The 27,519-nt window shown below is 38.3% G+C and overlaps 1 protein-coding gene across 1 annotated transcript in view; it reads right to left on the reverse strand.

Moving 5' to 3' along the window:
* LOC131692150 (toll-like receptor Tollo) overlaps window positions 1-26,598 on the reverse strand; it is a 366,880-nt gene extending 340,282 nt beyond the window's left edge. Inside the window, exon 1 of the mRNA XM_058979029.1 lies at window positions 25,312-26,598. The gene's annotated coding sequence lies outside the window, so the exon portion shown is untranslated. The remainder of the gene's footprint in view (window positions 1-25,311) is intronic.
* Window positions 26,599-27,519: the final 921 nt, after the last annotated feature.

A 27,519-nucleotide genomic window follows, 5' to 3' on the forward strand; every position in this document is an offset into this window, starting at 1 on the left:
GTTTATGATTATTAAATCTTTAGTGAAATTTTATCTACTTTTCGAATCTGTAATAAGTTTTGATTTAGGCGTTCATTTGAACCGGAAATCCAATCAATAAACAAATCAATAGCAGCCGATGGGAAGGTTGCGCCTTCTATTTACGATTAAGTTTGTGCAAATAGGTCCAGCCATCTCTGCGAAACATTTTTTCGACATACACACATGCACACACGTGCATTTTCCGATCTCGACGAACTGAATCTTATGGCATATGACACTCGGCCCTCCGGGTCAGGATTAGGTAGTCGATTTTCAAAGTGATTGCATAACCTTTCTATATGAGAAAGGCAAAAACCGTGTTAATAAGGAAAATAGCGCAAAAGAAAACCGCCGTAATTCCAAAAACCGTGCAAAAAACGCGTTACATTCAATGCAAAGACTTAGACGCATTTAGGAAAAGGGGTTATTTCGGAGTTTTATCAAAAATTTCCTTTTGAAGGTAAATGGCTTCTATTTTTATTCTAATTTCTTTGAAGAGTTTTGGAAAAGTGGAAACGTCGGATCTTGAGGTTTCCTTTTGGCCCGCGCTTCAACAATATGGTTGTTTTCGGAGCAGTATTAACGAGTAGATGCCAAATATGGATGCCTGAGACCATTTTAAAAATCAAGATGACGACTTACGGCTTCACGGAATTTTCTAAAACTTTATCAATATATGTAGTTTTTAAACGGGCTTGACGAGTGGACGCCAGATATCAATGTCTGTGGCCATTTTGAAAACCAAGATGGCGACTTCCGGTTCAGTGGAATTCTCTAAAACCCATCAATATGGGTATTTTTGGAACGGGCTTGATGAATAGACGCCAGATATCGATGTCTGAGGCCATTTTGAACTTACGGCTCAGTGGAATTCTTTAAAACCCAATTAATATGGGTGTTCCTCTCTCTCTTTTTTTTAAATTGCCCACCACACTCTCCCACACCAAAGAACTCATACAAGAGCCCCCTGGTTTGTGGACGCAACTTGTCTCAGCCCATGCACAATGGCAATAAAAAAAAAACAAAACAAATAAAACAAACTGAGCTGAGACAGACATTTATTGATGTGCAATTAGGTTAAGATAATTAATTAAGGTGGAATCCCAGTGGAAATAGATTTCCTGTTAAGGGATCCACATTATAAATTAAATTAAAGTTAAATGCTGCTGACGGATGTTTACATTAAATTACAAAACAATATCATTACGGGCCTGACGATGCCAGATATCGATGTTTGAGGCACTGCATATTTGTCAATAAAGTTCCAAAACACTCCACGTTGTCTGAGTTATGCAGAGTATCGCTAAGCCTATAGTCGCTATTTTGTATTTCAAAATGGTCTCACACATTGATCTATATCATGCGCTCATTAGGCCCGCTCTGAAAATATGCATACTGACTGGGTTATAGAAGATATCGAAAGTTGCCATCTTGGTATTGCAAATGGAGATGACTGAGGCCATCTTGGCATCTAAAATAAAATCCCGTTCCAAAAATACCCGTATTTATGGCGTTTTAGAGAATTCCACTCAACCAGAAGTCGCCATCTTGGTTTTCAAAATGACCTTAAACATCGATATCTGACGTCCACTCATCAATCCCGTACCAAAAATACCCATGTTGATTGGGTTTTAGAGAATTCCACTGAACCGGAAGACGCCATTTTGGTTTCCAAAATGGCCTCAGACATGGACATTTGGCGTTTACTTGTTAATACTGTTCCAAAAGCAACCAGATTGTTGATGTGTGTGCCAGAAGGAATCTTCAAGATAGTCTTTTCCACGTTTCCAAAAATTCAAAATCTATGCATTCTAAAGGTCTTGGAATTAAAGCAGAAACTGTGTTGATTACGAAATCCGCGCAAGATGATAAATCGTCTATCTTGTGCCTTTAAAAGGACCTAGAATTCTTTTGCGAAAACCCGTGAAAATCGTGTGAAAAAGCGGTGTAAAAAACCGTGCAAAAAACCTTGTGAAAAAACTTTAGTGTACCTACATTTGTCATAAAACCTGCTCCATTTCAAATCTTAACGCATCACTTTGTTCATTATTTTGATCACCGAATGCATAGAACAATAATAAATACTTAAATTTTCGCGTTTTCATAACTATTCTATCTGAGTTTACGTGTCATTCTAAAACCTAAAATCTATCGATGCGACGTTCTTGTGCCACTATTTTGAACGCTCATATCTCCGTTAATTATGGATGGATTTACGCCTTTTTTCATCAAAACAATTCGGAATTAACTGAAATTATGTTTTATTGCTATATTATTTAATTTAGTAGTGCAGTATCGAAAACCCCGTAAAATATGAATAGCTCTCGAAAAACGAGACCTGTTTCATATATGCGTCAGTCTATTCCGAGCAGAGCCGTCAAATACGGAGAGTTTAAAAATAAAGTTGCCACGTGTTCGTTTGAATCATTTATAGCTTGCATGTCAAACGTGCAACATCAAGACTATAACGTCCGGGCGATACAATAAACGGTAACCGCTATGGATATTCAACAGTAGTGGTATTAATCTACACACAGTTAAGCCGTGTACTAATTTTTATGGTGCCAGTACAATTTGTACCCGTTTCCTGGCTGTGTGCAAAGTTCATCGTGCGCTCTTCACCCTGCTGTGCGATTTGAAACCTAGAATTATTCACATCTTGGGAAGTCGTACTTGACGGAAGTGAAGAAAAAGTTCGACGAGCTCTATGAGTTCGTGAAGGACAGGCACAATGTGCACACCAATTCAAGCAGCTAGTGCGAGTATGAAATCGACCGTAACAGCTACTGAGCACGAACAGAAGGTGCTCTTGATTGAGAGCTGAATCAGCCGAAAAAGTTCTGATGGAAGTATACGCGATGGCAGAAACTGATACCGAAGAGTCACCACAATACTCGCTCGGTGAAAAGAGTGAGGGACACGCCAGGGGAGCAACAGGACCCGAAAAAGCAGAAGAGCGAGGTGTAGGGCTGCAGCGACCAGAGGAACATTGGGAAGGACCGTGGTTGGTGCATTATGGGAAGCCAGCAGGCGAAGCAGGGAAAAGAGAGAAAAGAAGAAGGAACATAAGGAGCAAAAAAACGGAAGCCTTCTCAAGAGAGATACAAGGGCGATGCACTGATCATCGACGTGAACGATACGACGTCCTACGTCTCAAGAAAGTGAGAGACGACCCAGAGTTTAAGGAGCTGGGAGAGTTTGTTGTTAAAACGAAGCACGCTCAGAAGGACGAGATGGTATTCGAGCTGAAGAAGGATCTTTCCGTTAAGAACTTGACCTACCGCGAGCTCGTTGCCAAATCCTCGGGCAGCAAAACGAACGTTAGAGCTCTGTCGTAGGAAACCGTAGTCGAATGAATATAACGACCGTTAAAGATCTGAAGGGTGCATCGAGCAGTGCAAACTAGAAGTACCGGCGACTATCCCGATTTGGAAATCGTATGGAGGCACTCAAACGGCGGCCATTCGACTACCGGTGACCGTTGCCAACAAGTTGACGGACACAAGCAAGATAGAGTCGTTCCACGAGTTACCAAGCAGATGGAGCGATGCTTCAGCTGCTTGGACCTGAAGGCTACGAACTGCAGGACCCGGACATCTGGCTAGGAACTGCAAGGGCCCGGACAGGTCTACACCGTGTAGAAAATGCAGATGAAAAGGGCATATTACTAGAGACTGCACGAATCAACCAAGGTGCATGATCTGCAAACCGGAGGACGGAAATGAACACACGACGGGCGGCGTCAAATGCCCTGTGTACAAAAAGGCAAAGACAGCAAATGATGATGGAGATAACCCAGCTTAATCTCAATCATTGCGACATTGCACAACAACTTTTGTGGCAGTCAACAACAGAAACGAAGTGCGACGTTGCTATTATTGCAGAGCCGTACCGTGCTCATCCCGATAATGGTAACTGGGTGGTGGTTAGTGCAGGGATGGCGACAATCCAAGTAATGGGCGGTTTCCATGTCCAAGAGGTGGTGGACAACACACACGAAGGCTTCGTGATCGCCAGGATCAACGGTAAATTCGACTGAAGCAGCTATGCTGCCCCAAAATGAACACCAGAGCAGTACAATTGGATGCTAAACGCACTAACCGACTCGTTAGTCGGACGATCGCCAGTTGTTATAGGAGGGGACTTTAATACTTGGGTCTTGGATTGGGGTAGCAGGCTGATCAACTTAAGAGGTTAGAGCCTATTGGAAGCACTGGCAAGGCTGTGGAACGAAAGGCTCAGCATCCTCCGGGCTGCCTGCTTAAAAGCCAGAAAACGCGTTTAAAGATCATGATCTGAGGAAGTTAGAGGAGGGTCTAAGGTAACCTTCCGGGCGAACTCTCCGACGGTGCAGACTAGATCCACTTCCGAGGACCAATTGAGTAATACGCGACGTAGCACCGAATTTAGGTCATCGGGGCGCCAGCGAACCGGCCGTCAGGCTTCAACGGAATCGCCGAACCGACCTCGACACCCTACCGGGTAGCTCGAGAGTAGGCTAAATCCACCGCCGGGGATTAGACCGAGTTGATCATGTCGAATAGCTAGCAATGGATCGTTGGGGCGCCAGTGAACCGGAAGCTACGCTTGCTGGATGGACCTCATCATCTACTGGCTGGCTTTTTGAGTAGACTAGGTCCACCGCCGGGGACTAGACCGATTAGACAAAGTAGGGAGCTAAATGGCTCACTAAAATGAACATCAGTATCGGGAACAATCTACCGCGAGGGAATTCACGGTAGGATAGGTTCGCCGCCGTGGACTACCCGACAGTATCGTGACGAAAAGGGGAGCTAATTGGCTCACGAAACAAACACCGGTAACGAGAGAAATTCCGTTGCCGGGGAACTCTCAGTCGGAGTACGATAATATCCCAGCTGATCTCTATAAAGCTGGGATCTGAATGTCTCAAGGAAGCGGGTATCGGCGTTGGAAGAAAGTTCTCCTTCGAGAAACTATCGGTCGGAGTAGGATGAGTTCACCGCCGGGGACTATCCAATGTGATAAAGCTGCTGAATGACTCACGGAAACATGAGCTAAATGGCTCAAGGAATCAGAACCTAAACGGCTCTATGAGGACAAGAGGTAAACGGCGACGTAATAGTTGGAGACTACAACAGAAACAACAGAAGAGTCGAGAGTTAAATCAAAGCTCAAAGGTCGGGTCATTTCTTTAACAGAGTGATGCTCCGAGATAGAGCGGAAGAAAGAAGTGCGACGAAAGCACAACGAACCCCCCAAGAAGTAATACCTTGACGTAGTTCCGTGGGGAAGAACGGCGTAAAGAGCAAGGAGTGTTTTTAGTGAACGTAAGTCGTGAGTCGTGAGTCGCACACAGTGCCAGGCTACAGGCACTGTTTTGAAGTTTTTTAAACCTTATAAAAACACATGCAAACATACACACACATACCTACACATACAGACTTTTTTCCGATCTCGACGAACTGGCTGCGTCATAACATCCGAAAACAGATCTGTGTCATATGACACATTCTTGCTTTCGGATCTTATTGTCACGTTTGTACGTCTTAGTATTCCGGACTTTATGACGCTCGCTGTTTTAGAACCTTATGACCTTGTGACGCTGTGATTGTGCGTCATAATATCCAACGCTATGAATGCGTCACGGTATCCAAGATGTCCATTGCGACATAAAATCTGAAAACGACAGGGCGTCATAACGTCTGGGACATTATGACACAGAACGGGTGTATCATAACATCTGAAAACAGATGTGCGTCACAACGTCCCAGACTTTATGGCGCACAATTGTTTTCCGATGTATTGGCGCACCCCTTGTTCGCCACAATGTCCCAGACGTTATGATGCACCCATTTTTGGTACCTTATAAGCTGGGACATCATGACGCGGTGCCTATGCGTCATAATATCCGAAACTATGAGTGTGTCATATCATCCCATACTTTATGACCTAATACCTCTGCGTCCTTGTATCCCAATATCAGTATGCGTCATAAGATCCCGGACATTATGACGCAGCACCTCTTTCGGACATTGTGAATAAGAATGGTTTCGAATCTTTTAACGCATCATTGTTGTCGGATGCGCGTAATAATATCCCGGGTGATAACGAGATAGAAAAAAATATCGAGATACGGCCAATCTGAAAGGGCACACGAAATAATCGAGATAGAGAGGGTTATCGAGATAAAGAATACTGAGATAGGGAAAATACGTCGCAGTGTTATTTACGTCAAATGTAATTTTCATTTTTTCTAAGTGTGTATGTTTCAATTCTGCTTCAATAATCCGTCAAGACAAACTTTAATTTTTATAGGGGATTCAGAGATTCATGGCTCACTTTAATACTGCTAGCGAGAACTTCCATATTCGCAACACCGCAATCGAACGCGAGCAACGACCGTGTTTGAACTTACGTATCCAAGTGAAAACAAAATCGCGAAGAACATATACTATTTGTCCTTTTAAACCAGGCCACTCCTTTGATCGCAGCCTAAATAGGAAAACATTTCGAGCATACTGAAGCCGGTTTGGCTACCAGCCCAACCTAATATGACAATTTAACACTCTTATCTTGCCAAATTCTTCGCCATGATAACAACTCCCGGTCGGCCCCAATTCAATGCTACTTATCGCATCTCAAGCAAGAAAAAATCTGGGGATTTCCGGAACCTGTAAGCCGTAAGCGCTCGGAAAGTCTTCTCTTAAACCAGCACCACCACTTCTGGCTGGTTAACAGACGTACCTGCGGTGTGATGTAAACAGTGCGAAGTTTCACTGGAATGCCTACCTTAAGTTGTGCATACACTCGCCCAGATATTTTTATCTGTTTTTTTCCCTATCCTCCAGTACACAGTTGGAGCATCCTGCTAGCTGCAGCATGGAGTAAACGGAAAAAGCTGGATAACAACCCCCTGAGAAGGAGTCTGATACGCTGCCATGCAATAATATATCAGGCTTAGTAAGGCTTGAAATATTGGAAGCACGCGCTCTGCCATTGGGGAGAGGAGGGAAAAACTGGAACATGAGAACTTTTGCTACATGTTTGTGAGTATGTGTGTATATGTATGTGTGCGCTTAAGAGGGTCCGTTTGAATTGGGGTTAAAAAGGGACCTTTCGTAAAGTAATCGGTTCAGAGTAGCCGGAGTCTGCTATATAAAGAGGAATGAGTTTTTATGGGATACAATTTATTGGAATGCTGCAATTTCCCCCCTTACACTCCACCACACTGCTGATGCTGGTGGTGGGATCAGCGATGATGCGGAAGGATAACGAGAACGGTTATGAGGTTGGAAAAGAGTTTTCAGGGAGAATCACGTTCTGGGAAAATTCCTCTCCTAGCAAAGTGCCATGCATGGGTGAAGTGTAATTAATGAAACATCCCTTCGATAGTTGCTGCTGCAGGTATTCGATTCGATGATAAATCTACATTTTTGCACGTACGGACTTGGGTTATTTATAGTCAGTAATTGTAGGATAGGGATGCTTTTCGGAACTACTTTCGAACAAACTTCCAATCAAGTAAATAAGTCATGCCAAATTGATCAATAAACGGAAATGTTGGAATGCGGCGCTTTAAAACAAGGTTATTGCAAAGCAATCAAATTAAAGCAGTCAACAATCGGTGGGCTAGGTTACCGCGCGCAATATACGATTTTTTTGCGCTTGCAATCCGACCAGAAAATATGTGGAAATTGGCTAATGGTAAAGTCAAATTCGGGGAATCGGAAGCACAAAAATACAATCAATTAAACAAGCAAAATATGTGTTGTCTGATATGGGTTCAGTAGTAGAGCGTTCTTGGTGAATTATTTTGAACTCTAGAATGCTACCAAATTAAATATGTAGTTCGATGGAATTGGCATCCCAAAACTTTGATACGATTTCGAAGTCCGTGCAAAATAAGAATTCTTATACACAACCATGTACTGCTACGCCCCATGCAAAACTGACTCAGATATCATTTCACTAAAAGTTTAATAACTTCCTTTAACAATGCCGGATTGAATAGCAGTCTTCGACAAAGTTGTAGATAATTAAATTATCTTGCTTATTTTCACTTACAGTGATAATACGATACATACAGTGCCACCTAGCGGCAAAAATACGAGTTAGTGGGTTTTCTCAATATAAATTGTCGAAAAATCCCATACAAACTTCAGGGACGTTGGTCCGGTAGCTAGACTTGTCCGATTTGTTTCAAATTTGGTGCAAGTACTCCTGGTGGGACTAGGAATCGAATCAGGGGTGAGCCGATTGAGTTTTCAAAAATTCATTATTTTTCTGGGCAGTCTAGTCTCCACACTTTCCTGATTGAGTTTCAGTTACCTGTATTTGCATATCGGACAAGTCTAGATACCGGACAAACGTTCATGAAATTGGTATAGGGTTCTTAGACAATTTACAAGGAGAAAACCTACTAGATCACATTTCCACCGCCAGGTGACACTGCATGCATCAGATTACCACTTGAAGAGAAAATAAAAAGGATAACTTAATGGTCAAAAATGTTATCTAAGGCTGCGAGTCAATCCGACTTTGTCAGAAGAAGTTAATAAATTGTTAACTCCTTCGTGGCCCCCAAAATATGCTCACAAAAACTAGTAAGGCCAAACTGAACTTTTCAAGGTGCTAATGCTCGTTTTTGACTGAGTACAAAATTTGCACAGGCACTTTTTCCATGTGCTATATTTGTATATCAAACCCAGTATATTTAGGAGACAATTATTATATTTAAATCACTAGTCCAAGTTCCATAACGGAATTCCGATTATGTACTACCCATCTTTTTTCACATGCGAGCAAAATAAAGATGCTTTATTGCTGACAAATTTCAAGAAACCAAAAGTTCGTATAAGGGAGCTGCATAAGCTTCTCGTTTTAAGTAATTTTGCTTTTTTTTTTTTCTAATAGCGGCTTAAGCAGCTTTCATGTTCCATTAAAGCTTAAGCAGCTTGAAAGCTCTCTAGGAACTTTGTGTGAACTTTATAGTGCGCTTTTTAAGTATTATGAGAACTTCTGGTTGCTTGGGATGTATTTACACATGTTTCGAAGAAAATCGGTAGCATACAGTCATACATCAAGTGAAGATAACTGACCACATACTTTCCTCTGACATGTTTTTCAATTTATTATATCTCCCGTGACAGATATCTTGAAAGTTCGCCCGGATAGGCTCAGAATTGAGGTATTCTGTCTAAAGTAAGCAAATTACGTCACTGGCGATAAGCCTTTCATGAAGAGCTACCGAGTCTACATCTCCGCTCACAAAGTTGAGATCGACAGTGTATTCACCGATTCGAGTTAGTCTTACTGAAACACGGGATTGACTGTTTCAAGGACCCATCGGCGAGCAACGATTTTAAATGACAGTCGCACTGGGCGGAATAAAATTGTGTACCTTTTCAAACTCGTGTCGGGTAACCGTTCGAGGAATCTGAAGCATTTCTTTAAAAAACGCTCTTAGCATTATTTGCAGAACTACTAAGAGCTACGCCACTCACAACAGTTATTCATTATGCTCTCTTAGCCCAGGAGTAATATCTATGTGGGGTCATCTATTACTGCTCCCAATAGCTATTGGCTGATGAGATTCCTTGTAAAGGCTTAATTTGTATCTCTTGAGAGGTCACCAATTATACCACCTTGAGGATGCTTTGACACAAAGCCGAAGTAATAAGCTCTTGGTCCTACAAGTTAGAGATGAAGCAATGAGTGTTCAACTCTTCAAGGAAGACCAAAAATCTCATGTGACATTTTAACCAGAGATTCAACTTAGTGATGACTCGTTGATCACCGGCAACTTTGTGATATTGTCACAAGCAACCAAAAGTTCGTAATGCTTAAATACTAAAACAGCACGCTATAAAATTTTAAGCTGCTTATGTTTTATTGAAACTTGATAGAAAATTGCTTAAAACGAGAAGCGTTTGCAGCTTCATTATACGATCTTTCGGTTGCTTGGGATGGAACTCTCTCCCGCGCACAGTAACACGACGAGTGACAAAACCCCCAAAATCAATGCCTTGTAATTCTTTTGTGAATATTTATTTTATTTTTCTCTCAGTTTGTTTAAAAGCATCTCAAAATTTTACGATAATCGGCTGAAAAAATGAATTTTTAACGTTGAAGCAAGTGAAGTCGAGGATTTATGTTCAATTCAATTCATTAGAATTGCTAGTACCTTAGAATTACAAATAGCGATATCTCAAGAATTACACAGCCGATTGGTGCAATTTTAAGTTATTTGAAAAGAAGAATGAATATGCTAAACTATAGATGTGAGATTTTTATGCAATGCTGATTTACTTTTGCTCTGCATTAATAAAACCCAATTGAAAAATTTAATATCATATCAGTAATTTATTTTTACACTTCTCAAAATTTAGTGTAGTTTTAAGATATATAGGCCTCATTCTGCGCAATTTTGCGCCGAAGTTGGTATATCTATGTTTTTGGAAATACTTATATGGAGACGCCCTGTAGCTCAGAAATCTCCTTACAAATGGGTTGCCTAAACAACATCATATTACTGAAAATTTAGTGGTTTTTGCTAGTTTTGTCAACCATTTCAGCTATCCAATGCGATTGGCTACTATGATTAACGTCTATATTAGCTAAAGGGCTAATATAGACGTTAATCATAGTAGCCAATCGCATTGGATAGCTGGATAGACGACAAACGCCTTCAAATGGGTTTACATGAAAGTAGTCGAAGAAATGAAACATGGAATTTTTAAAACTGATAAAAAAGTTGGGCATGAAAGGGTTAAACACACAGTTTCAGCCACCTAGACCAATTTTTATAATTTTGTCACAACTTTGTATGAACAGGTGCCACCGTGCGGCGTTGCGAAGACGTCAATACTCACGGTACGGCATGGAGTTGTCTTCTCGCTGACAATTGATCTAGCTTACTCCATGATATCTGTCACAACTTTATGGAGGTGAGTTGCTTTACTGCCAATGACCTCATATCTATCCCACTTGTGTTTTAACGGAACTGAGTAAACGAGTGTGCAATATTTTCATGCACCTTTCATCAACACCATATATAAATTTGAATGGGACTGACAGGACCGTAGCGTAATCTTTTGGCGCCTTTGGTGGTGTTTCAGTTGTGCGCCATAAATCAACTTTTCCCAAAAAATTAAGACCATCCGGATAATTCCAGTTTTTTCAAAAAATATTAGATTTTACGGAAAAATAATTGGCATCCCTGATAAACATAGCGTCGTGGCACTAGTTGTCTCTTTCACTCCACCCATCATCACTAGCGTTCCTTGGTGCGTATCTTTCATTCGTGTACGTACCCGATATACTCACACAGCTGTTTGATTCGAGCATTGTGCAACTGTACACTGTTCGATTGGGTTCAATATTTCAGATAAGTGTGTATATCAAGGCATACCTAATTTGTTTGCGGTTGCATGCGTGCATGGTAGCAATTTATGGTTTTGTTGCGCATAGACGAAAACATTCCTTAGCAACAAATTAACTCGAATCGATGGAAAGCACAACAAAGTTTTATTATTTACGGGCGCTCCATTCGCTACTTCCACTTGATTAATTTCCACTCTGCTAATAGGGTAAAGAGCCTATTTTTGCCCTGTTACTATTATTACTCCAACCATTTCAAAGTTCTCTTTGAAATGTTTGGAGTAATAATAGTACTGCCACTGGAATAACCGGTGCAGGGAACGCATATAAGTCCATATAAAAATTAATTTCGCTTCTTGCAGGGTGCAATAACTGTCGTCAATGTGATAATCATGCGTTCTTCCTGGGACGTCATCATAACCCAGGGATAGCATACACAATTTTTTCTGCCGAATTTTAGCTTTTTTTGAATTTTTTGCCGAAATCTCAACAGCTGATATTCAGCAAACATTATTTTTTACAGAGTAAAAGTAACGTTTGAGTGATGAGACTCGGAAAACATTTCACCAAAAATCAGCAAACTAATCTCACTGTACTGAGATATCAGTTTCTAAATTTGCTGACTACGCAGCTGTTGGGAAATTACCGAGCCAAATTGAGTGTGTAAGGGTTCGCGCATTGGACCGCAGTCCCAAACGTTGCAGGTTCTAATCCTGCCTCTGGGGTTACATTTTCACATTATTGTTTTCGGTTAACTCACCTTTTCGAACTGTTTTCCCCGTTGGATACCACCAAAATTTCTTAAGAAGAGATTCTTGTATATTTTTTGGTTTGGATATATGATTAATAATAATATAACATTGAGTGAAACCACGTCAAGTGGGTTTCTAAATTTCCAAAAAATCACAGATTTTCATGAAACATATGTTTTTGTGTAGGGGATATGGAGTGTAACTTTTGGTATAAATATTTTTTCAAAATTACTTTTTTTGTTGCCAATAGCTTTTGAACTTTTGAAAACAGTAAAATTGTGTTTTTTTTTCAATTTCTTATATCTCAAAAACTACTTCAGATAATTGTATGAAATTTTGCACACTTATAAAATGATGTTTACACTGTTATATAAATTTATATTTACGGAATATTTGTTTTAATAGCTGCATTTTACATACATTTTTAATATACAATCTAAAAAAATTTCATGTTCTCGGCGCTGAAAAAATAAAAAAAAATATGTCAAATGACGCGGCAAACGTTCACCTTCCAACATGCAGCGCATTTCGATGATGCCCACGCTAACGCACTAGTCACAGCCCACGCGCGCTCGATCAACGGGCATGTCCAAACTTGCGTTGAGCACCTTGCGGTAGCTACCGGTTAACATGCGATAACTTCTGTTGCATAGCAACTTATATAGTTTAGAACGTCGTCAGTTTTATTGTAAAAATTTAGTTTAACATGTGTTAATTAAAATTGTTATCATTATTGAGGTTTTATAGTTGTAACGAGTACGGTACACATACAAGATATATGCTTTATAGTGCACTTATTGTGAGCTTGAATGTTTCATATTCGCAACAAACTTACAAATGTCTTTGCCAATGTACTGTTCGAACTTTTCATTTCACCAACAAGTAACTGAGAATAAATTGCGACTTTTGTGAATTTTTTTACCTTATTCCGTATTTATTCAGCTTAACCATAAATTGAAGCTCAAATCCCCTCGCAAACCGAAAACGAAAACACCGTACTCAAGGTAGACTAACAAAATCGTTTAGCCGATTAAAGGGTTATATCACCGTTGAATTCTAAAAAATATATTTGCTATTTTTTAGTCTAAGGGTAAGGGTGTTCGGCATGGTCTCTTTAAAGTAATCTGGACAGACTTTCTCTTTCCATCCTACAGTTTGGCAATGTATTTTTCTCTTTATCAGGGTTTGAATGTTTTCTGTCTGTTTGTCGAAACGTGACGAACGAAAAGAGCATCGAGATATTATCACAAAAGGATCATAGACAAACAGACAAAAAACAATCAATTCCTGAGGAAGTCAAAAACACATTGTCGAAACGTAGGAGAGAAAGAGAAAATCTGTCTAGATGCATGCCGAACAACTTTACCCTAAAAACTCCGACAGTCGTAAACAGAGGATTGTCTTATTTTCATTTGCAGTGATAAACTGATGCATACAGTACCACGTAGCGCTGAAAATACGAACCAGTGGGCTCCCTCCATGTGAATTGTCGAAAAATCTCATACAAATTTCTAACACATTGATCCGGTAGCTAGACTTGACCGATTTGCTTCAAATTTGGAGCGAGCATTTTCGATGGGACTAGGAATTGACTCACGAGTGGGCCGTTTGAGTTTTCAAAATTTCTTTATTTTTCTAAGCAGTCTAATGAACACCCTAAGCATCCAACAGAATCAACGGAATATAGAAATACGCGACTCTGGAACCGCCACACTTTAAGAAACACGTACAAAAATTAGACTTACGAACATATTTTGCCATTTTTGTAGTTTTTGTTGATATTTTGGCAGGTATGTAGGTTCAAACGAGTGTGTGTACTGTTAGTAACTAAACTCCATTAGGCAAATTATTTGAAAAGCGTCCTTTATACTAAAACTGTGAGCGTGACCATCTTCCCGAGCAAATATTCATGGGTTCAAACACCACCAAAATTCACAACCATCAAGACACCATAAAATGGTCTCAATAACCCATAAATACACCAACATATGGTATTTTATATGGGATTTACCGGACCATGGTGATGGTGTTTTCATGGGTTGAACCCATTTCAAACACCTATGACAAACCCCATGAGCATGGGGGTATTATGGGCTTTTCGTTTGCTCGGGTTACTCGGGGTGTACCCCTTCTCCACAATAAAGCATTGCAAATTTTTTTTCGAATTCTCAAAGGCCCCCCCCTCTCATATTGTGATAAATGTCAAAGTCAGCTCAGATGCCAAATTTCACGTCATTTGGACAATTCTTGACTTCCGCCCACTTCGCCTTAAATTTTTGAAATTGGTTCTATGGGAAAATATGAAGGAGACATATATTAAATGCTATAACTTCTGAAGTAGCAATTAGGAAATAACAATTTATACCTCTTTTTAAAGGAAATAACCTTAGTATTTGAATGAATATATAACTGTTTCTAGAAAAAAAAGGTAAAGGGGGGTACTGGGTCATTTTGGCCCCAAAATCATTTATCATTTTCTCGTGCATATATCTCTATTATTCTTCAATCAATTTTCATAAAATGTACCTTGTTGAACGTGAAAAATGCCAAGGAATACAGCAAAAACGGATTCGTTAGCGGTAAAATTTAGAAACCTAAAAAATTTTGACATTAACTCTATAGTTCACATTCTTTGGATTATATGTCCTAATACCTCAACTTCCCCCATTTTTCCAGGATGGAAACATTTCTCATGTGATCCATAAATTTTTTTTGCGATACCCTACTCTACAATGTCGGTTATTTTAGCGCTCTGATAGGCAGAGCTCTGCAAAATTGTCATACGAATTTTTTATACACCCCAATCAGCGAATGTTTCAAACTGTTGTTGGAGATATTTGCAATCCTCAATTAGACGGATGAAACACATATTTTGAGATTGTCAACGAAGGACCGGAGAGGTGTCTTCAGTACTAAATATACGTCGTTCAAGTAAAGCAGAAATATCAACGGTCGAAAGTAGCTTCCCTGGGCTTTACCTGACGTAGAAACGATCTGTGATGACGGTATATCATTTTGTTTACGGAAACCATGGCGAAAATAGTGCTATGGTTTGTGATCACCGTCGGCTTCACTACGGAGCGAGGAAGTCTACATATCAACCCATGGGCCGCATACAGCCGAGCTCCCATATCCTGGCGCTCCTGGAAAAAGGTGAGAGCATAAGGCGCTTCTGGCCGTTCTGATCAGTTTCGGAATTTATTGTTGGATGGTCCTTGTTGTTACAATGCTTTGCTGTATGGCCAAATCGTTTGCATCGTGTGCATACCATAGGTTTATGGTAGAAGATGCGTACGGGTAGTAAGACTCTATGAACTCGCAGAAAATCTGGTAGCACGGTGCCACTTAAGGTTATTCTAATATTGGACGACGGTACAAAATGCTTCTTCTCGTTGCAATATTGAGCCAGGCGACGGGCAGTCAATACGGCAACAGGGCATATCTTTGGATTTTTGAACACTCCGACGCCAAAACGTATAACATCGGCTATACAGATGTATGGGTCGGCGATGACACCATCAGATTCGATTAGATCGATTGGAATACTTAGATGGAACATTGAACGTAAATCATTTCTTTTAATCAGGTCATTTACTTCATTTCGATTGCTAAGATTGATCTTAAGCTTTTCTGAGGTCATCTTTCTCACTTCGAGTACTGAATTGTATTTACTATGAAGGGTAGCTGAATTCTGCATTACGTTTATGGAAGATTCTCGTTGTCTTATAAAACAACAAAAGGAGCAGTGGCACTTTTTGGATAAAGTTTTATCCGATTCACCATTTGAAGGTCGCTTCTGAAAGAGAAGTACATTTGATGCTTATTTACATCCGCATACACCGCCATCTTATTGTAAATGAAACAATCGCTATTGTTTGTTCACGACACAGAGGGCACCGATTAAACAAACCAGCCGGTTCGGCTGTTAAGGATCGACTGATTTTCAAGCAGCTTGTCATTCTTATATTATTAATCAAGAATCAATGAAAATTTGTGTTTTCCCATCCATCGAAAAACTGCTGCAAGCCCTATGCCCAGCTCGAGACAGCATTCAATGATGTCATTCCACGATAGTTTTTGATGTCTCGCTTATTTCCTTTTTTATGAACTGGAAACATATTTGCGGATTTCCAGCAAATGGTAAAATGCCACTCTCAAAAGATGATTGAAAGTTAATGAGAAACTAAGTTTTGAGCGTGCCTTTGGAGAAACACCAGAGGGAATCTGTCGAGTCCCGGATTGCAAGATGATTGAGATTTGTTTTCCTCGACATCTCAGGACACCAGGACATTCAGTCGAAAGCCAAGATGTATGGCCATCCTAAGTTATCCACGTTTTCTAATAGAAATGCCGGAAAATCAGAACACATTTCCCTGCTTCACAAATAAATAAATAAACAAATATAAAATATTCAAAATATTCGAACATATAGATTCTCGTATGGTAACCCTGAAAAGGGCATTGGGCGTCTGTGTAGGTTGCAAAAAAAATCGATTTCCTTTTTATTCGCTTAATCGTTAGTATTGAACCTCTTTTAAACAGCTATGCATTCCACGCACGTATTTACTGTAACATACCCAGATTTCAATCTATCGGCAACTTTAATAGGGTTTTTCTCGAAACCGCGTTTTTCAAATTAGCGAACACGATTACCTAAAAACATATCAACAAATTGACTTGATTCTTTTTACGAGAATGCACAATATGTGTAGCTTGTTGATAAACTACAGAAAACTGAATAAAATTTGTTTTTTCCCTATTAATATGAAGAAAATTGAGCGAATTTTACAGTAAAACGTGAGATGTTTCAGTTCATGAAGCCATTTTCCGAAACTCGAACTTTTTTCTAATGTTTTGGGTTATTTGACTACAAGCCAAAGCTTTACAAATCTTATTGAATTTTATCAAGAGTTATCGTGTTCGCCGCGACGCTCCTCGACGTGGTAATGGTTGGACGTATACTCTTGGAACGCTCGTATATGTATATTACACAAAAAATCCATTTTGTCTTGCCTTAAGAATCGCGAAACAAAATAACTCTCGGATTGAGCACTTTACACCATCCGCCCCCCTTAACGATGATAGTGAAACAATCCATTCGGCAACAGTAGAAAATTCGATACAAGTTTACCGTTATTTCGGTATTTTTATTAGAAATACCGAAATAACTGGTTTTATTTAAACCTTTCAGAAGTTAATAAAAGAGGCAGCATTCGTCAATAAGGATACGAATACGTCAAGCCTAAACTGTATTCTACCACCGACGAACCGACATGACAGAAGCATTCGAAAAGTGTCAAATAAAAAAAAAACGATTGTTTTGAAATGAAGCGATCATTACTGTCAAACTACGACAGATCCCTCGCCATGTTTGAATCTGGGCAGGCTTCTCTATAAGTATATTGATATTACAGAAGGTGTGCAATTTCCTCAGTTGCGTATGTAGTGGTAATATACAAAATAGTACTCAGAACTCATTGAAAATGCTTGTATTTTCCTTTTTGCTTGTAACAGACAGTTTTGTTAAATAGTGCATACATAGGATAATAAAAATCTGGAAAAACGATCTTCAACATGCTAAAAGATAGTTTGTTCGTTTTAGCATACCTGGTACAACGTCGATACACCTTGTGTTTTGCATACTGTTGTGTTATCGACGAAGACTACCACGCGAACCATTGTACAGTTGCCGCTAGTGTAACAACGTACTGTAATTTAAACAATTAGGACAACATCTGACGCATTTTTTGTTCCATGTGGCACGTCAGTTCGTCGGTGATTTTACTTCACTTCAGTTATATCTCTAACATTACCTAGCTACCTTTTTATTGGTGCTAAAAAGCGCATGTTTGCTGATCAGAGAAAAATCCGCTAATTAGTAATACATTTGCTGTTTGATAAAGAAACAGAAAATCGGACTATTACTAATTTATTTGTGTGTTTAGCATAGCTAAAGCCGCCTATTTATTATTGATTTGTTTATTTATAACCAGCTCATTGTTAAATAGTAATTTTCTCGCTAATCGAGAATATTTATCACTATTTGAATGGGTGTTCTGCTGCTCAAGCTAGAAAATTCATGGGAAATAGGTGTGACGAAAAATAAGCAATAATTCTTTACAAGTAGATTTTGTTAGTCATGAGAAGGACTGTTTTGGCAACATTGAAGAAGTGTCAAATTTCTTCTTATCGGCGGTGATTTTCTTCGGGGTAACTTTCTTGGCAGTGCAATGGGCCTTTTTTAGCTTTGAGATTTTCGACTTGATTGCCTTTGATGGTTTGGTGGCTTTCAGCTGCTATCGCCTTTGCAGCAGCAGCTTTGGTCATATTCGCAGCCGGTTTCTTAGCGACAGCCTTTGACTTTTTATCCTTCCAACCAGGAAAATAGTCACGCTGGAGAGTAAGTCGTATACAATGCGCAAATTTGCTATATATGGACAAAAGTGGAGGTAATATATCTACATTGAAATATAATTGGGTTTCAATATACGATAAAATAAGTCCATAAATGCGACTCTGGTCGATACTTGTTCTAATTCCATGTGGCAAGAAACAGAAACTTTTTATACACTATTACGACTCAAAACAGTACTATCTACGATTATATTAGACTTTTGAAAAAAATTAATATAAAATAAAAGTTAAGAATGGCGGCGGCACATCTTTCGACTGCCTGTTTTTTTTAAGAACGAGAAATACTTCCAAATTTTTGCATCCTAAAACGTTTCTAGCATTTTTTTCATAAAAATGGATTCACTTGGTCTCGAGCCTCGAAGCATCAGCTTACGTGCCTGCAACATATCCCATACACCATTTGATAGATGTAGTTAGTTCGGGCCAAACTCAATGACTCTTGGGAAAACGCTTATTATTATAATACTCTGATATACGACTGGACGGTGGGGAGTTGTGAACATAGTTTTGTTTTCGGAGCATAACTACCATAAATATTGGTCGATTTTCAATGTCAGACCTGGTATTTGTTAAGGACACCTTAATACATCCGCAGGCTGAAGCAATTTAAAAAAATCATTGTCTTGTTTGAGATATGACAGAATGCGTGAAATGCGAGGAATCGGCATTTTTAGTTTGGTGGGGGGTTGTGAACCATCGCAAAAAGTAGAAGAGATGAAACATTTTTGTCATTTATTTTTATTAAGGCTATAGAAAATAAATTTTAAGATATATCTTAACTTAAGATGAGATGGAAAAGTGATCTGATTCGCAATGAGTCGGCGACAATGTGATTCGCGCCAAGCCACTTGAATTCGCGGTTGCGGCACGGCGAAATTAAAATTGCGGCAGAATCCTGTTCTTCTCATTAAATTGAACATTTTTATATCATAATATGTATGATTCATCCCTGATTTTCGAATTATGATACTGTTCTACTTAAAAAATACTATAACCCACTGAAATGTACGGTTCACAACTCTTCACTAAGGGTGGTTCAGAACTCCCCACTTTACATATTTTTGAAAAAACGTATCTCCATGGACACACTAAAGGTTCTTCCAGTTTTTTTTGTTGATGAAAGCCAATTACCCAAGGAACGTTTTGCACTAATTTACTTTGAAATCAGCTACATAACGGGACTCCACAAATAAAACCGAGTAAAAAACTTTTTGGTTGGTATATTTAGTCGCTAGTTACCTAAACATAAGGAACATGAGTTAATGCAACATTTGCTAATAAGAAAGAGACGTCATGACAGTAGAAACATTTAACAGTAGTTACCACATTTTTATCATCTATAGCTTAGCGGGAATTGAAGGTGTTCACAATTCCCCATGGTTCACAACTCCCGACCGTCCCCTACATATATGTCATTTGTGTAAATATAATAATCCAATAAAGGTCAAATTTGTATAAATTTTTCGAGGTCCTTCGATCATTTGTTCATTATAGTAAATAAGCTATAAATCTTCGCCAAAATATCTAGAAGAATTGCATATTATATTTTAAATAAACTGTAATTATATAAAACCAACTAACTTTTGATTTTCTCTTACGGAACATACATACAAATTGGCTTTAAAATCCTCGTAGATATTTTTCGTCAATGGAAACTCAATAAAATTGTTTGCGAAATTTATCAAATCATAAAAATAAACAAAAGGATGTCTCAGTCAACTTTATTATCGTTTTCAAAATTTACTTTAGGATACACTTTAGCTTCAACATGTTTCAAGTTCTTCGAATACTCTCCACGCTTTTTATATTTATTGTTCTGCTAACGTCAGTAACTGCTCCAGTCTTGAAGATAAACAACATATAGAAAATTCATAATTTTAACTATTACCTTTAAGGTTGGACAGAGAATGCGCAAAATTTGCAAACGAAAAAAGCAGTTTTTTCCTACACCGTATGTCAGATCTTCATAAAAATCAATCAGCGTATGTAGAATGTTGTTACAGTACTGCTGATTGATTTTTATGAAGATCTGATATACGGTGTGGGAAAAACTGCTTTTTTCGTTTGCGAATTTTACCCTTTCTCTGTCCTACCTTAAGGCCCATATTTCCATAGTTCTATGTTCCTTTTTATGGCACGATGCAACCATGCTAGCATGGGAACAAATTGGTGGCAATATTAACTTATAACGGAGCCCCTTTTTTGAAAATTTTCGATTTTTTTAAACCTAACAGAACTGATATTTTATTTTGGGAATTGAATTACAGTCGGTACCAAACCAGTATTTCATTCGAAATTAGCATCACCACTTTTTGCTGTACGAACCTTGGCGTACAATACTTGGATTAATTTGGCTATTACTGACACACATTCAAGTCGTAATTGTGTCATGTTTCTGCGCTAATAACGATCCTTGTTATACATTATAAGACATAGTTTGCACTTATATACGAGAATCGTAAAGGAGTCATCATAACGCACTAGTTAAGATAAATTTTGTATAATTCGTATACATACGGTGTACCATTATACGATTCCGATAAAAATCGTATGCTTATACGATTTTTGTTGGTCATCGTTATACGACACCTGGTTAACAGGGCAGTTCGACTTTAATCGGAATCTTAACTAAAAAGATATACTCATTTGAATAACATAGGTTTAAATATAGATTTTTCAGAATTTTCATTTCACCTTTGAGGTTCTCTAAAAAAAATGGAACTTTCATCCGCAAGACTAAATATTTTGAGAAGACTCTATTCTACCAACTTACAAACAGAGAAAAATGTTAAAATAAGAAAAACGCAAAATAAAATTTTGAGATTTTGTCCAGCTAGGCGACACTGTGCAACATGCTGGTATAGCCAGCACGAGTGAGATACACGAATAATGCCACGACCCTCGGTTTTGTATCTAGTTCGGTTTACGTTTAAAACCAAAGGGGCCGGCCATTGAACAAAAATAATCTACTGCCATCGCCAAAGAGGTGAAGCTAATCTGGCTCGCTTGAAAGCAAATTGTACGGACCAGATAACTGGTTTCACAAAATCTATTATTTTCGTTATTTTCAGTAATTGTACATCGTACAGAATATATATATATATATATATATATATATATATATATATATATATATATATATATATATATATATATATATATATATATATATATATATATATATATATATATATATATATATATATATATATATATATATATATATATATATATATATATATATATATATATATATATATATATATATATATATATATATATATATACATATATTTCCAATCAGATAGCGCAAAAATCCAATATTTTCATTCAGTACAACAACAGATATTCACGTTCAAAAACTCGGACAAACTCCGGCCGAAAATTTTGAACCGGGGTCCCTATATTGAAACGATAGAAGTATTCTACTTTATAAATATCGGAACAAGGACAAATTCGTTGTTGGCGCTCCGAATTGCTTAGCACTATCATAAACAAAGATGCTGTTAAACATCCTGATATTGTGGTGGTATAGGTTTCTATGATAAACTAATACATAATGCGCTGAAGGGTTCGTCGCGGTTACGGTAATTACCGCAACCGCGCGGTATTTGCCGCACCCGCACCGCAAAAAAATAATTGATAAAGTGATAATTTTGATTATTCTAAATTGATAAACAGACTGCTATTACAAAAGAAAATCTAGCTGTGTCCGAAATATTTTGACGCTATTATTTTTGCGACATATTTTGGACTAGTTATTTGATACTTCTAAGTAAAAATTCACAAACTAACCATTTTAAATACATAAAATGCAAGATCCAAATAGAGACAAAATTATTAGATCATTTAAAAACAATAAATTTTTCAATTGCGAATTTTGACTAATTTAAAGGAATTAGAGATGAACTAATTATGCTGGGACTTAAACACAACCCAAAGAATATAATTATCTTCGTCAAACCAAACGAATTTGCAATAATTGGCAGTAAAGGATACAAATGTATGAAAGTGTCCAAAATAAGGAGGGGTCCAAATTTGGATGATTATTCTATCATTCGTTCATCAGCATCGTATTTCTATCTTCTTTGATTGCTGTGTAAATTCAATGTGAATTTTTCTACAGTCAATTTTAATGGACTCTTTCTCAAAAAGTATGCTACATAACTTTTTTTCACGTACTTCCATTCAAATTTACTATAATTTTCTACCAAATTAAGTCCTAATATTTTTCAGTTAAGACTATTTTGTAGCTTTTTTGAAGCTTTTTTTTGGCAAACACCACATAGTTTGACTCCCGTTCACTGCAATTGAAGTTTTTGCCTTTGGCTTATTGGAAAAATATTAGAGGAAAATACATTAAATGCAAGAACTTTCGAACTAGCCTTAGGAAAATTACACTTCATACATTTTTAAAGGGAGCAATCTTAGTTTTTGAATGAGAATACATCTGTTTCTTGAAGAATGCGGAAGTTAGAGTTTTGAGATATATTGTCCGTAAAACCCCCTATTTTTAAAAAATCATTTCTGCTGTATGCTACAAATCATACAATTTTTGCAGTTTTTCTAATGTTCAATAATTCTGTACCGGTTGAGACAGGACACCTGATTTTTTTCATTTTTTTCGTCAAATATGGAATCGTTCTTATTGATGAAATACAACATGTTTTTATTTCACTGTATTGGAATATATGCGCTACTGTATAGAAGTACTGGTATTTCGACTTTAAATTTTTGTTGGTGAATTTGAATTTGAAAATATGAAAATTTAAAGAAAAAAATATCCAACTTAATTTCTTATTACATTTTTATTCCACATTTTTCAATTAACTGAAGGGTTGCTAAAATAAAAGTTTTCCTATTACTGCAGTAGAACGTTTTTGAATGTATAATGTTTGCCTTAAAATGAACGGAATTTTATTAATAGAAAATGAAAAAGTTGTTTTTTTTATAAACATTACATTCTGAGGAGTCTCTTAAAGTTAAATTTCGTGTGAATAAAAATAAAAAAAATTTTATATACTGTTACACAAATGAACAATTTTCCAACACTATTTTTTTTAAATATAAAAATTTTACCGCATTTACCGCATTACCGCACGGTGCGGTGCGGTAAATAAGGTGCGGTTGCGGTAAGCGGTGCGGTTTTATTTTTTTTTTTGCGGTTTCGGTGCGGACAATCCATTTACCGCCCACATCCGCACCGCGACGAACCCTAATGCGCTGTTTAATCCATTTGTCTAGATCCAGTGTACCGAAAGTAATTGTATTAAAAGCAGAAGGTGTCCCCCTTCACTGAATCAGAATCTCGTTCAAGACCTTTACATTTCGCTGTGCGAAATATTTTTATTGATGGAATCATCAACATACACATTAGAGTGGGACATGGTTACATGAAAAAAATAAAATTTGGCTCCGAGTAACTTTTTCGGTCCCATTTAGCTCCCAGAACAACTCTGCAAATTTTTAGCTCGATCGGTGAAACTATATTTTTGCGCCCACGGTTTAAAGTTTACATGGGATTTCGTATGGGAAAATTGTCTTTGGCAAATTAATTCTTCCAAGAGTCGCCCGTTATCTTCTAAAAATAAACAGATGTGTGATTTTTATATGAATTTTGTCAAGGAAACAAAGTCTAGAAGACTGTAAAACGATCTGATGCTTGTGGAGAAAGTTTTTAAGCAGAAACCGATTGATGCCCTGAAGATTGATGAAAATTCCACACTGCTTTTGACGGTTTTATTATATACAAAAATTTTAACTTTCTCTTATTATGTACAAAAGAAGCCTCAATTTATCCCTCAAAACCTTGCGAAGTGGCCAAATAGTATAGATAAACAATTTAGATACGTTAAGAGATGATTAAAACAAAATTGCGTATAATTGGACAACCAACGGCAGTGGTGCTAGCAAAAATGAATATTTTATCAATCGTCAGAGCATCAATCGGTTTCTGCTTAATAACTTTTTTCTCAAGCATCAGATCGTTTCGTGGTTTTAGAGACTTTTTTTCTTTGTTGAATTTCCTATACAAACCACATAACGATTTATTTTCAGGAAGTAATGGGCGACTCCTGGAGGAATTATTTTGTAAAAGTTAACTTTCCCATGCAAAATCCCGTGTAAACTTTAAACAGTGGGCGCAAAAATATAGTTTCACCGATTGAGCTAAGAATTTGCACAGTTGTTCTAGGACCCAAATGGTACCAAAAAGGTTGCTCGGAGCTAGAATCTATTTTTTGTCCCACCCTAATACACATTGTCATCTGAAAACTCACAAGAAAAATTTAAAAAATTGTCTTGATTTTCGCACTATTTCCTCTGATATCACATCAAAATAAGGAGCTGTCATATTTTTAGACATTTCATTTCAGCGCGATCCTGTCCTGCTTTGCGATTGTCCCGAACTATAACAAAAAATTAAAATGTGTATGTGCGATTAAGATGCGGAATGAAGTACTAGGATTTAACGGAATAATCAACTAAAAGCATTTAGGAGCAACGCAACAAACCGTTCGCAATAACAAATATAAACTCCATTGCACAAACAAATTTACTGGTTTTATGCCTTTGTTTCCCACGATTTGAACAATAATCTAAAAAATACTTAGAACGAATTAAAATAATCATAACGAGAAATAAAACACAAAACATTGATAAATAAAAAAGTCTTTATTTTGAGATCAATTAATTAAAATTAAAATCACCACAACAAAAAAGCTCCCGGAAAAATTTCCAGCACAATAACAGTGAATTGATTTACCGGTAATTTCGCTTTATTGATTCCACAATTCCGCTGTAGTTGCTATACCGAGAATGCTAATGATAACCCACTCGTTTCAATAGCATTTGTCACAAACCCACGCATACACGCACTGGAGCAAAAAGTTAAATAAACGCACAAAAATGGCTTTTATTGTTTGCCCTATTGTTCACCTCACTCGATTGGGCCCTAATTAGTGGTACCGTTTTTGGCAAATCACAGCACTAATGAATGCCACTCCATCAACACTTCCGGAATTAATAATGCCATTTGTATCGTGCCGCTCTGTGGGACGAGTCAGATTGTTCAGTTGTTTTTTTTTGCGGATGAAAAACAAGCGGCTCACAAACCGCGTCGTTGTACTCCCCTGTGTGAAAGCACTCGCCACCGATCCTCCAGAACTTGACTGCTTGGCCAGCTTGTAAAACCGATTATTATTCCAATTTGCCAACAATGGTAGAGCATAGCAAAAAATCCACCTGCCACCGGGTCCTAGACGTGTAACCACATCGATTTATTTACAGTTTTGCTTTGCACCGCACATATTCGGTCACCGTGTGCAGGAAAGTAGGTCTACCAGTTCCGGGGTGGAGACCTCGTTGGGGTTAACCGCACTGGAACGAGAAGTTCTGTTGGTTTTGAGCGAAATGTATAAGTGGTGGAACCGAAAAAAAAACAGAACGAAGGGCACGAGCCTCGACAATTTCACTCTAATCTGCTTCTATTTCATTCTGATGGTTGGCTCACCGTTAGCTCTCTTATCGGGCACTGGGGACTTGTCCGAACAGTAGACAGCTGGCAACTAGTTCTATGATGACTATAGCAACACGAAAAATGATTCTGTGGATGGCGGAACGAACGCTCACTTTGATCCACGTTTCCTGTTCGATTTTTACACCATCGTCCAATGTATATCACTAACTGCAGAAACGATATGATTTGCTTGTCCCTGGGCGCTGGCAAACCATTCGCTGTGAGGTTGATTTTAACTGCAATCCTTTTGCTCACTATCGTTTCACAGTTTCTGCCCAGTAATACACCAGCATGTTCGTCCGGCTATCACGGCGAAAAAGAGTCCGTTTGCTTTGATTGATTGATGAGCCCCTCCGTCTGCTTTCACCTGCCTACTTGTTTTTGCAACAAAAAATCAAACTTGATCCTTTTTTAACCCCAACCAGGGCTCCGCACGCAAAATAGCATACAAATTGAGCCCACGCAATTCATCAAACACCGTACACAGCACGAGCCGAATGAAAGGTTCGCGTCCTATCCTTCCCGAAGCAACGATACAACTGAGTGTTCGGAACGAACCGTGCCCTCGTAATCTCTTTCATGCGTTTCATTCGTTGTGACAGTTGTGTTGCACGGCCGAAGCTTCAACTGTTTGAGGTGTATTGTAGCGTCACATGGGTAGCTCAATTAGTAGCTCACTTTGTGTTGTTTTGCTTGCAGCTCTGCACGGGAGAAAGAGTATAGTCGTACAGTCGCCACTCTCTCGCTTATCGATGGAATGCGTGGGATCCACGGCAGGCAGACACGATGTAATCCCGGTGTTTGTTTTGATCTCGTTCGTTCGTCTTTTCAGCGTTCCTTCTTTGTGTCCAAATGCTCCCCCTTGTCGCTCCGGCTATGCGCTGGAATCATATCTTGTATTATTGCTGTGATGCTGCTTTTATTGTTGCTGTTGATATTGCTGCAGAAGCTGTCAGAATAGCTAAATAGTAAGGGAGAGCGGAACATGATGCAACAGCGGTGTTGCGGGTATAAGTTTGATAGACACGTGAATAATGAATGCTTTCGGTGTTTATGTTGTGCTATGCTGTGTTGTTATGTCGCTCGCTGGCTGGCTAGTGATGGTTGTACGGACGAAGATGGGAACAGCCGTTGACAGAAATAATTCGGTGACGGTTGTGTTGTTTCAATACGCTAAATATGAACAAGGAACCGACGATGGAAAACTGGTGTTTAATTAATTGGTTAGTATAAGAGTCTAGATATTGTTTTCAGCGTTGTGCGTTCTCTATTTTCAAATCGAGCTTGCCAATAGAATGTACCGTGAGCGGGAATTCTCTTTAATTGATTTTAATTACGTTTATCAATTAGTGACCAAGCGTGATACTGTTAATCCTGTGTCTGTATGTGACCGGTTGGTAAAGCTGTAATGGGGAAATTCGAGACGCTATTAGTCACTTGTACACGATGAAGGTG

The sequence above is a fragment of the Topomyia yanbarensis genome, chromosome 3, assembly GCF_030247195.1.
Source record: "Topomyia yanbarensis strain Yona2022 chromosome 3, ASM3024719v1, whole genome shotgun sequence".
In the NCBI taxonomy this organism is placed as follows: Eukaryota; Metazoa; Arthropoda; class Insecta; order Diptera; family Culicidae; genus Topomyia; species Topomyia yanbarensis.